The sequence below is a fragment of the Arvicanthis niloticus genome, chromosome X, assembly GCF_011762505.2.
Source record: "Arvicanthis niloticus isolate mArvNil1 chromosome X, mArvNil1.pat.X, whole genome shotgun sequence".
Lineage (NCBI taxonomy): Eukaryota > Metazoa > Chordata > Mammalia > Rodentia > Muridae > Arvicanthis > Arvicanthis niloticus.
Window position 1 is genome coordinate 94,500,634 of NC_047679.1, and position 11,440 is coordinate 94,512,073.

Below are 11,440 nucleotides of genomic sequence, written 5' to 3' on the forward strand. Positions count from 1 at the left end.
GCCTCACTGCCTGAGGTGGGGACGCTGCGGGCTCGTGCTCTGCAGGCACATGTGCACGCTCCGGCCACCTTATCTTTGCTGCCTGAATTCTTGGCGTCCCAGCATAAGTCAGCATGTGCCCGCGCCTGCATCCGGCTCAGGACGCTTGTGATCTTAGTGGATCTTAGTGGGACCCAACTTGGAGGCCTATGGTGCTGGTATCAGGATTAATTTTGTCCTCAAGACTAACTGCAGACCTCCAGATGTTGAACTATGGGATTCCACAGAGAATGAGACTCTCATCCTTTTCTTCCCAGCTTTCTCCCACTATTAACTGACCTCATGTCTACCGCACTCCTGAATTTGGACTTTGGGGAACCTTCGCAAAAGGCATTTTGAGGAAATGCCAAACATCAATTTTTGTCAAGAAGTGGCGGGTCATGAAAAGTTTTAATTTAACAGGAAGAGTGATATGTAGGAGCTAAGTGGGAAGGAGTACTGAGAGGAAGAGATGGAGTAAGGAGAGAAGATGAAGGAGAGGAGAAGCTAGGTGATGAGAAAGAGAAAGAGAGAGGGGGCATGGAGGCAGATGTTCACGTGTCTCCACCAGTCAAAGATAGTTTATATATCTAGGTTGGGTACTGGGTTACGCTTCTGATTGAGCATTACCAAACTTATAAAGCCTTTGATTAACATTTTAAAAAATTGTATAAAAGCAAAAAGGAAAGGGGGGGCATGGGACAGGGGTTTTCTAGGGAGGGGAAATGGGGAAAGGGAATGGCGTCTTAAATGTAAATAAAATATTAAATAAAAAAAAAGTGGCGGTTCTTTGGGACAGAAAGGATTTCTGAATAAAAAGAACCAACTCCCTAGCAAGGTGTCTAAGTTGAACTCAGAAGCTCCAAAGAAAGGGGAAATTTCAAAAACAGATGGCATTTTGACGATCCTTCCATGCCCAAAGAAGAAGAAAGAGGCAACTGCCTCGAAGAGGGACTCAGCATTCCAAAGACAAGAAAGCATCGTTGTCTTGGCTGACCCCTGCTCCTTCAAAGAAGACTGATTCTTATGTGGCTAAAATAGATTTGCTAGGGGAGTTTCAGAGTGCCCTTCCAAAGATTGAGAGCCACCTATCTTGCACCCAGAAGAAGGGTTCCAAGAAGAAGTCCTTGAAGAAAAATGCTGTACAGAACTCCACCTAAGCTCATTCTGAGGATAAGTGCCCTAAAGTTCCCCAAAACTTGCCAGGGAAGATGGTGGCAATAGACTGTGAGATGGTGGGCACAGGACCCAAGGGGCGTATCAGTTCCTTGGCTCGCTGCACCATTGTGAATTACAATGGAGACATGCTTTATGATGAGGACATCCCCCTCCTCTGCTATATCGTGGACTACTGGACCAGATGGAGTGGCATCTGGAAGTGCCACATGGTTAGTGCTATGCCCTTTAAGACTGCTGGTATCAGATCTTGAAGATACTCTCAGGGAAGGTAGCAGTAGGGCATGCCATTCACAATGACTATAAAGCTCTACAGTACTTTCATCACAAGTTCCTCACCCGAGACACTTCTCAGATACCACTCCTCAAACGGAAGGCTGACTGCCCAGAAAAATGTCACTTTGTCACTGAAGCATCTCACCAAGAAGCTGCTGAATTGGGACATCCAGGCTGGAAAAAGTGGACATTCCTCGGTGGAAGATACCCAGGCCACAATGTAGCTGTACAAGTTGATTGAAGTTGAATGGAAACAGCACCTGGTCCAGAATCCCCCAAAGGAGGAGCAGATAAACCATATAAACTGTCCCATAACCCCTAAAGAAATAGAAGCAGTCATTAAAAGTCTCCCCACCAAAAAAAAGTCCAGGATCGGAAGGTTTTATTGCAGAATTCTATCAGACCTTCAAGGAAGTCCTAATACAAATTCTCTTCAAAGTATTCCACAGAATAGAAACAGAAGGAACACTACCCAATTCCTTCTGTGAAGCTACAATTATGCTGATGCCTAAAGCTCACAAAGACCCAAGAAAGAAAAAGAACTACAGACCAATCTCGCTTATGAATATTGATGCAAAAATGCTCTATAAAATTCTCGCAAACTGAATCCAAGAACACATCAAAACAATCATCCATCATGATCAAGTAGGCTTTATCACAGGAATGCAGGGATGGTTCAATATTCTGAAATCCATCAATGTAATCCACTATATAAATAAACTTAAAGGAAAAAAACCACATTATCATCTCACTAGATGCTGAGAAAACATTTGACAAAATTCAATATCTCTTCATGTTAAAAGTCTTGGAAAGATCAGGAATTCAAGGTCCATAATGAAACATAGTAAAAGCAATGTACACCAAGCCAGTAGCCAACATCAAACTAAATGGAGAGAAAGTTGAAGCAATCCCACTAAGATCAGGGACTAGACAAGGCTGCCCACTCTCACCCTACCTATTCAATATAGTACTGGAAGTCCTAGCTAGAGCGATTAGACAACAAAAGGAAGTCAAAGGGACACAAATAGTAAAAGAACAAGTCAAAATTTTACTATTAGCAGATGATATGATAGTATACTTAAGTGACCCTAAAACTTCCACCAGAGGACTCCTAAACCTGATAAACAACTTCAGTAAAGTGGCTGGATATAAAATCAACTCAAACAAATCAGTAGCCTCCCTCTACTCAAAAGATAAACAGGCTGAAAAAGAAATTAGGGAAATGACACCCTTCACAATAGTCACAAATAATATAAAATATCTTGGAGTGAATCTAACCAAGCAAGTGAAATATCTGTATGACAAGAACTTCAAGTCTCTGAAGAAAGAAATCGAAGATGATTTCAGAAGATGGAAAGATCTCCCATGCTCCTGGATTGACAGGATTAACTTAGTAAAAAATGGCCATCTTGCCAAAAGCAATCTACAAGTTCAATGCAATCCCCATCAAATTTCCAAATCAATTCTTCATAGAGATAGAAAGATCAATTTGGCCGGGCGGTGGTGGCGCACGCCTTTAATCCCAGCACTTGGGAGGCAGAGGCAGGCAGATTTCTGAGTTCGAGGCCAGCCTGGTCTATAGAGTGAGTGCCAGGACAGCCAAGGCTACACAGAGAAACCCTGTCTCGAAAAACAAAACAAAAAAAAAAAAGCAAGATCAATTTGCAAATTCATTTGGAATAACAAAAAACCCAGGATATCAAGAACCATTCTCAGCAATAAAAGAAATTTTGGGGGAATCATATCCCTGACCTCAAACTGTACTACAAAGCAGTAGTGATAAAAACTGCATGGTATTGGTACAGAGACAGGCAGGAAGATCAATAAAATAGAACTGAAGATCCAGAAATGAGCCCACATACCTATGGTCACTTGATCTTTGACAAAGGAGCTAAACCATCCAGTGGAAAAAAGACAGCATTTTCAACAAATGGTGCTGGATCAACTGGAGGTCAGCATGTAGAAGAATGCAAATCTATCCATTCTTATCCCCTTGTACAAATCTCAAGTGCAAGTGGATAAAGGACCTTTACATAAAACCAGATACACTGAAACTAATAGAAGAGAAGGTGGGGAAGACCCTCAAATATCTAGGCACAGGGGAAAAGTTCCTGAACAGAACACCAATGGCTTATGCTCTAAGATCAAGAATTGACAAATGGGACCTCATAAAATTGCAAAGTTTCTGTAAGGCAAAAGATACTGTCAATAAGACAAAACAGCAACCAACAGATTGGGAAAAGATCTTTACCAATCCTACATCTGATAGAGGGCTAATATCCAAGATATACAAAGAACTCAAGAAATTAGACTCCAGACAACCAAATAACCCTATTAAAAATGGGGTACAGAGCTAAACAAAGAATTCTCAACTGAGGAAATTCGAATGGCTGAGAAGCACCTTAAGAAATACTCAACATCCTTAGTCATCAGGGAAATGCAAATCAAAACAACCCTGAGATACCACCTCACACCAGTCAGAATGGCTAAGATCAAAAACTCAAGTGATAGTAGATGCTGGCGAGGATGTTGAGAAAGAGGAACACTCCTCCATTGCTGGTGGGATTGCAAGCTGGTACAACCACTCTGGAAATCAGAATGAAGGTTCCTCAGAAAATTGGACATAGTACTACCTGAGGACCCAGCTATACCACTCCTGGGCATATACCCAGAAGATGCTCCAACGTATAACAAGGACATATGCTCCACTATATTCATAGCAACCTTATTTATAATAGCCAGAAGCTGGAAAGAACCCAGATGTCCTTCAACAGAGGAATGGATACAAAAAATGTGGTACATTTACACAATGGAGTACTACTCAGCAATTAAAAATAATGAATTCGAGAAATTCTTAGGTAAATGGATGGAACTAGAAAATGTCATCCTGAGTGAGTTAACCAAATCACAAAAGAACACACATGGTATTTACTCACTGATAAGCTGATGTTATCCCAAAAGCTTGAAATAGCCAAGATTCAACTAACTGACCACATGAAGCTCATGAAGAAGGAAGGCCAATTGTGGATGCCTTGGTCCATCTTGGGAGGAGTGACAGAATGCTCAAGAGAGCAAATAAGGTGACAAAGTGTGGTACAGAAAGTCAAGGAAGGGTCATCGGGAGACCACTCTATCTTGATATCAGTCCCATGTGCAGTCACCAAAGATAGATGCTGATATGGATGTCAGGAAGTGCATGCTGACAGGAGCCTGATGCAGCTGTCTCCTCGACGAAGGTCTGCCAGAGTCTGACATATCCAGAGGTGGATGCTCGCAGCAACCCATTGATCTGATCAAGGGTTCCCAATGAAGAAGTTAGAGGACTGAAGGAGTTGAAAGGGTTGGTGGCCCCAAGAGGAAAGCAACAGTGCTAACCAACCAGAGCTCCCCATGGTCTAAACCACCAGCCTGGGAGCACATAGGGAGGCACCCCTGAATTCAGCTGTATACTTAAGGGAGGATGGCCTTGTTGGGCATGGGTGGGAGAGGAGATCCCTGATCCCATGAAGGCTGAACACCTAGTGGGGAGGAAGGTGGGGAAGGGGGGATGGGGGGTAGGTGGGGGCACACCCTTGTGGAAGCAGGAGGGGGGATGGGATAGGGGGTTCCTTGGTGGTGGGGGGATAAAATCTGAAATGTATTTTAAAGAAATAAATATAAAAAAATAGAGACGCACACTATGGGCCCCCAACATCACACTGGAGTAAGCTTAGAAAAACAGACTTAATGTCATGCATCAAATATTTGTCACATAACACTAAAGTATGATCAAATGAACAGTTTATAAGTATAGATTAATATCATTTCAGAACACTATGCAGTTTCAGGTTCAGAACACAGGGATGCTCTCAAGCTCCGGGTGGTCAGTCAGATTCCATTTGGATAAACATGAATTCAATTTTCTTAAACACAAGGAGCTACCACCAACCCCCTCAAACACCTTGTTTTGTTTTTAAATGAAAAAAATTCATTTACTTTGTCTGCCAAAGACAATACCACCCAAATATGAGCATCCTAGAGTAAAGGAGCCCCTTTGCCACCTAAATTCCAGCTGAGGCTGGCATGACAGATACAGTACTTGTGTTCCTTATGAAAATGTCTTAAACCAGATTTGTACATCCTAGGTGCTAGATCTCAAACTATGGCAATGTTTGGAGGTGTTTGAATGAGATGTTTTGAATAGAAAGCACATAGATATGTTCTCCACATAGTAGATCATCCCGTCCAGCAGGTGGTGCTGTTTGAGAAGCTTGTTGACCCTTTATGGTGTGGAGTCTTGCTGGAGATAGAACATCAACTTTGAAATTGTATAGCTTCCCCCCACTTTGTACTTTCTCTCTCTGTTTCCTGGGTGTGGATGAAATGTTGTGACAAGTGTTCTTCTAGGACTGCTAGGCCATCCTCCTATATGCATGACTTCTCCTCCATGGTGGACTGATTGCACCTGGAACTGTAAGTAAAAATAAAGCTTTCTTCTCCAAAAAAAAAAAAAAAAAAAAAAAAAAAAAAAGAAAGAAATTTCATATCAGCTATTTGTGGTCACTGTGTGGTTAAGTGTCTCATGGAAGCGGAGAATGTTAAAACCCACCTCTAGGTCAGGCAGGTGGCCCACCTGTAATCCCAGATACTTGAAATGCTGAGACACATAGATTTAAGGTCTGCCTGAACTACAGAAATTTGTTCTAGGCCAGTGAGACCCTGTCCTAACATAAAAACAGGGCCAGGAGTATAGCCCAGTGCTAGAACAGGAGTATAGCCCAGTGCTAGAACACTTACCTAGCATGCATACACCACTAGGTACAGTCTCCAGTAGTGGGGTGGCAAGGGTAGAAGGAATGGAACACAACATGATGAACCATAACTGTTTACTTCTTTAGTAGTGCTAACCACATCACAGGGTGCTTGTGCCAGTCAGCCTTGACTTTGAGGAAGCAAGGCACACCAGGGAATACAGTTTCCCACACTACTTTATCTATGGGACACATGTCAAAGATGTGTCTCCTTTTGGTGGAGAGTGGGATAAAGGAGTAGCTGTGTTGCTAAGGCTGGCCTCAAACACTTGGTCTCAAATGACTTCCTCAACCCCATGAGTAGCTGGGACTGCAAGTGTGTGTTCATTGCTGTGCCTGGTTCTTTTAATTTAATGGGTTTGTTGTTGTTGTTGTTGTTCTAAAGTAATTGACAGTATCTTTTCTCATTCAGAGTCCTGGTTGGAGCTAGGCATGATGGTCTGTAATCTCAGGACTCTGAAAGCCAAGGCAGGAAAGTCAAAAGTTTAAGACCAGTCTGAGTACATAGAAAAGCTCTGGCCCATAGAAGTTGAAAAGAGAAGGAAAGGCTTGTGTGGTTGCTTGCTGAATTTTATAGCCACATTACATAGCACTGAATAACAGAGAGTTTACTTAATTTAGGTTCCACTTAGTTTAAAAAGAATTTATGTAGTTTTAATAGTCTTTTAGTCTTTCACCTTGCAAGTGTAGCCTCTTAATTCATATGATTCATTTATGAATTTTTATAATAGAAAACTGATTTTTTTTACATATAAAGATGTATTTTTATTAAAACAAAACAAAAAGTATCTGTGGAATCAGATGTTAAATCCTTTAGGCATATATCAAGAAGTAGCATAGGTGGGTCATATTGTAGATTTCTTTTCAGGTTTTTTGGGAATTCTCCACACTGATTTCCAGAGTGGCTGGATCAGTTTGCAGTCTCACCTACAGTGAATGGAGTTAGCTTTTCCTTGCATCTTCTACAGTGTTTATTTTTTGTAAGTTGTTTTGATGATCTTAGCTGCTCTGAAAGGTGTGTTTTAGCTGTATTTTCCTAGTAGCCAAGGTTAATGAATACCTTTTGAGGTCTTTCTTAGCCAATTTTATTACCTCTATTCAAAACTCTGCTTTGATGCCTAGTCCATTTTTAATTGGGTCTTTTGCTTACATTCCTAGTCCATTTCTAGTTGGGTCATTTGATTCTTCACCTCTTTTTGTTGTTGTTTTTGGTTTTTTAGTTCTTTGTTTATTCTCACTGTTAATCCTCTGTTAGAAGAACAGCTGCCAAAGATTCTCCCTACTCTGTGGGTTTCTCCTTCACTCAATTGATTGCTTTCTTAGCTGTAGAGACGCTTTTTTAGTTTTATGAGGTCCCAGTTTTCAAATGGTCATCTTAATTCCTGGAAAGAATTAATTAACAGGGCAAATGGAGGCCTATTCAGAAAGTCCTTTCGTATATCTATTATCTTGTAGGGTACTGCCTTTGCTTTCTTCTTTCTTCTAGCTGTTTCAACTTTCAGACAGAGTTCTTTTATCCATTTGTATTGAATTTTGTTACAAGGTAATAAATATAGCTTTAATTCCTTTCTTCTGCACATGGACATCCATTTTACCCCACACCATTTATTGTTTTGTGGCCTATTTTGTCAAATATAATTGGTTGCAGTTTTAAGTACTCAGGTTTAGGTCTTCTATTTTATTCATTTGTCTACATGTTTATTTTCAGCCAGTCTCATAATGTGTTTTATTACTATGTCTCAATAATATATCATGAAGTTCATGAATGGCAGTTTCTGCAGTATTCTTTTTGAGCAGGATTGTTCTTCCTATCCAGGAACTTTTCTGATTCCATATGACTTTTAGTATAGTTTTGTTGTTGTGGTTTTCTATTTCTGGAAGTCTTTGTATTTTAACAGGGTTTACATTGACTCTGTAAATAGCTTTTGGTAAAATGGTCGATAACACAATATTAATTCTGCCAGTCCATAAACATAAGATGACTTTCTTTTCCTTTTTATTTGATATCTTATTTCTTTACAATACAGATGTCATCCCCTTTCCCCATTTCCCCTTCCTAGAACCCCCTATCCCATGCCCCCTCCTCCTTTATGCTTTTATACCATTTTGATTACATGCATATATTAAGGTCAGTTCTAGGTTGAGGGACTAGCAATACAATAGATGCAAATAGTCAAGGAACAAGCAACACAATTAACACAAATAGTCAAAAAAAGGCAAGGCATTAAACCCAATTAAGACTTTATTTTTCTAATGTATTTTTTAATCCCTTTCTTCAGAGGCTTGATGCTTTCATTGTGGAGGACTTGCACTTCCTTTGCTACATTTATTTGAAGCTGTTTTTCAGTTGTTTTTGATACTATTGAAATGGAAATGAGTTCATGATATCTTTCTCAGTGTAAACACACTGAGATTGGTGGTGTTTAGAAAGGCTGCTGATTTTTGTTAGATTATTTTCTGTCTTGCTACTTCCCTGAGATTGTTGACTGTCTCATATTGCTTGTGGTTGGCTCCCTTAACATCATAAGATCAGATAATAGGGATAATCTGACTTTTTATTTTCCTATTTGTATCTCTTTAACTCCCTTGTATTGACTTCCCCCTTGGGCTAATGTTTCCAGCAATATATTGAAAAGGAGTGTGGATAGTGGGTAGCTCTGTTTCATTCCTGATTTAAATGAGATTGCTTTCAGTTTTTCTCAACTTAGGATGTTGTTGGCTGAGTTGTAATATATAGGTTGAGGTTTGAGGTTTGTTCCCTCCAAGTCTTACTTTTTCAATGATGTTGATAATGAAGGCATGTTGGATTTGTCAAAGGCTTTTTTCTGCATTTCTTGATTTACATCATTAAGTGCATTTATATGATTTACCATATTTATTGATTTATATATGTTAAAGCAATTCTGCATTTCTGGGATAAAGCCAACTTGATCACTGTTGATGAGAGTCTTGATATGTGCTTGTAATTGCACCTGCTTGGTTTGATTTTTTATTTTGTTTTTGAGGATTTTTATATTTATGTATATCAGAGATATTGCTCTGTTGGTTTATTTATTTGTTTTTATTGTGTCTTTACCTGCTTTGGGTATTCAAGTATAATGGCATTATAAATGGACTTAGGAGGCATTCTTCTCGTGTCTTGTTTTCCTCCCTCCTTTTGCAAAGGTCTGAAATTAATCTGTATCTGAGTCTCAAAAGCTTAGAATGCTACAAAAATCCATTCCCAGAAGCTATCCTACTAAATTAAGCATTGAAAAATGTTAAATTCTCATGATATTTTATTCATAGTTTGATAACTGAAAAGTAATTGAGTGACTTACCTATTAAATACACTTTATTGTTAAATATTCAGCATTTCAGAATTGACTTTTAAATCAATTTATTTATGCACTGACTCTTGAGACTATTTTAAATATAACATCAACATTCTATCAAACATGCTTTTCCTTTCTTCTTAGGTATCATAAAAAGAAGCCATAGTAAAATAACATTCTGTGATTTAAAAGTAAAAATAAATGATAGAAAGCTCTGTTCTCAATGCAGTACAAAAGGGTGAATTTGGAAACTTCATTCCTGTAGCTACTAATTGTAGACTCAATTTATGATTTAGTAAAAATAAATTATATGTCAATCCTTTTGAGTAACTGTGAATAGAAACTGTGTTTCAGCTTTAAACACCTTCTTCCAGGAAGGTCAGAAAATTCTTAAGGGAAGAATGTCTAATATATATTGTTAAATGTACAAGGTCTGGATGTATTGCTTTTTGACACGTTCTCAAATGAAATGATTTTCACTGGTGCTTGAAGGTCAACTCAAGTACCCTTCGATAAAGCATCAGGGACAAGATTATTCTTGATGAACTGCTGAGTTCTTGGTCAGAAAATTAACACATTCTCATCAACCTAAAATGGTCTGTTGGGAAAAAAATGGGAGAAAATATATGTGTTGTTAGGGAACTTGCATCAGAATTGACTTCTATATACAGTTGCTTTTCTTGTGGACAATAAAGCACAAAATGAGGACACCTAATGAGGAAGTGATAGACTCTAGACTTCCTAATTTGCATATTCAAACATCATGCCATTAGTACAGAACATCATGGTGCTCAAACATCTCCCTGGTAGCTGAATGCTGGTTTTCAAAGTGCCCTTGGCTCCCAAAACAGCTGAAAAGACACTGGTGAGCAGATGGCCATTGTGTGATGAGAAGTCTAATTGTATTTGCCTTCTCTAATAGAGAGAGAGCTAGGACAGTCAGGCAGGTCAAGGCATGTGGGCAGGAACGACATATTGTGTTTGAAAAGAATTTTGGAAAGCTCAGTTGGATAGCTAATGAGACAACTTAAAGGCCCCGGGCTGAGTCTGTATCTGCAAACATTATGCAGGAAAGCAATGAAGCACTAAGCCAGAGAACACAGGTACACAAGCCCTCTGAACACTACCTTACAACATATTGGATAGAATTGTGCTTTGTACTCCAGCTTCACAATATAAAAACTGCATGGCATAAGAAAAACTAAACCAACTTTCTAAGCCATAATCTTCTTAAGTATAAAGTGATCATAATAACCATACTCTTGTTGCTTTGAGAATATCATGAAAAATATACATTCATATACACAACACAAAGAATAGCATTTTGTGATAAGAGTTCAACTAGTATTAAATTGTTTTAGTGGATATTGGGAGAATGCAGGCAAAAATATCTGAGAGGTTGTCTTATGTTGGTTTCCCCAGGAGGAGAGCTTGACACAGTGATGATTTAAAACGAATACAAGTGGTCATTGCAGGACCACCTCCCCCTATTGTTCTATGAGAATTCATAATGATCTCCTGACCTGATTATCTACATCTCTTCCCAATTTATATTCAGTGATTCAGGGGTAATAGGAAATTTTCATAGCCTTTTACTCAATAAAGGGATAGTCAATCCACACCCCTTTACTGTTTCAAAATATTGTTCAACATTTACCAGTACACCATTGCTGGCAATTGCCGGTTGTGGTGGCGAATGCTGATAGGATTTGCTGAAGGAGGCAGAGGCAGGAGGATCACGAGTTCGAGGCCAGCCTGGGCTACGCATTGCTGGCAATTAAATTAATGAAAACTATTTATAAATCTACTAACTATGTAGGATTAACAAAAGGATGTAAATGCTAAATGGGGAAAGTCCCAAGTATC

General features: G+C 39.3%; 1 pseudogene; it reads left to right on the top strand.

Moving 5' to 3' along the window:
• The first annotated feature begins 321 nt into the window (after positions 1-321).
• LOC117695090 (interferon-stimulated 20 kDa exonuclease-like 2 pseudogene) lies at positions 322-7,571 on the top strand (annotated as a pseudogene).
• Positions 7,572-11,440: the final 3,869 nt, after the last annotated feature.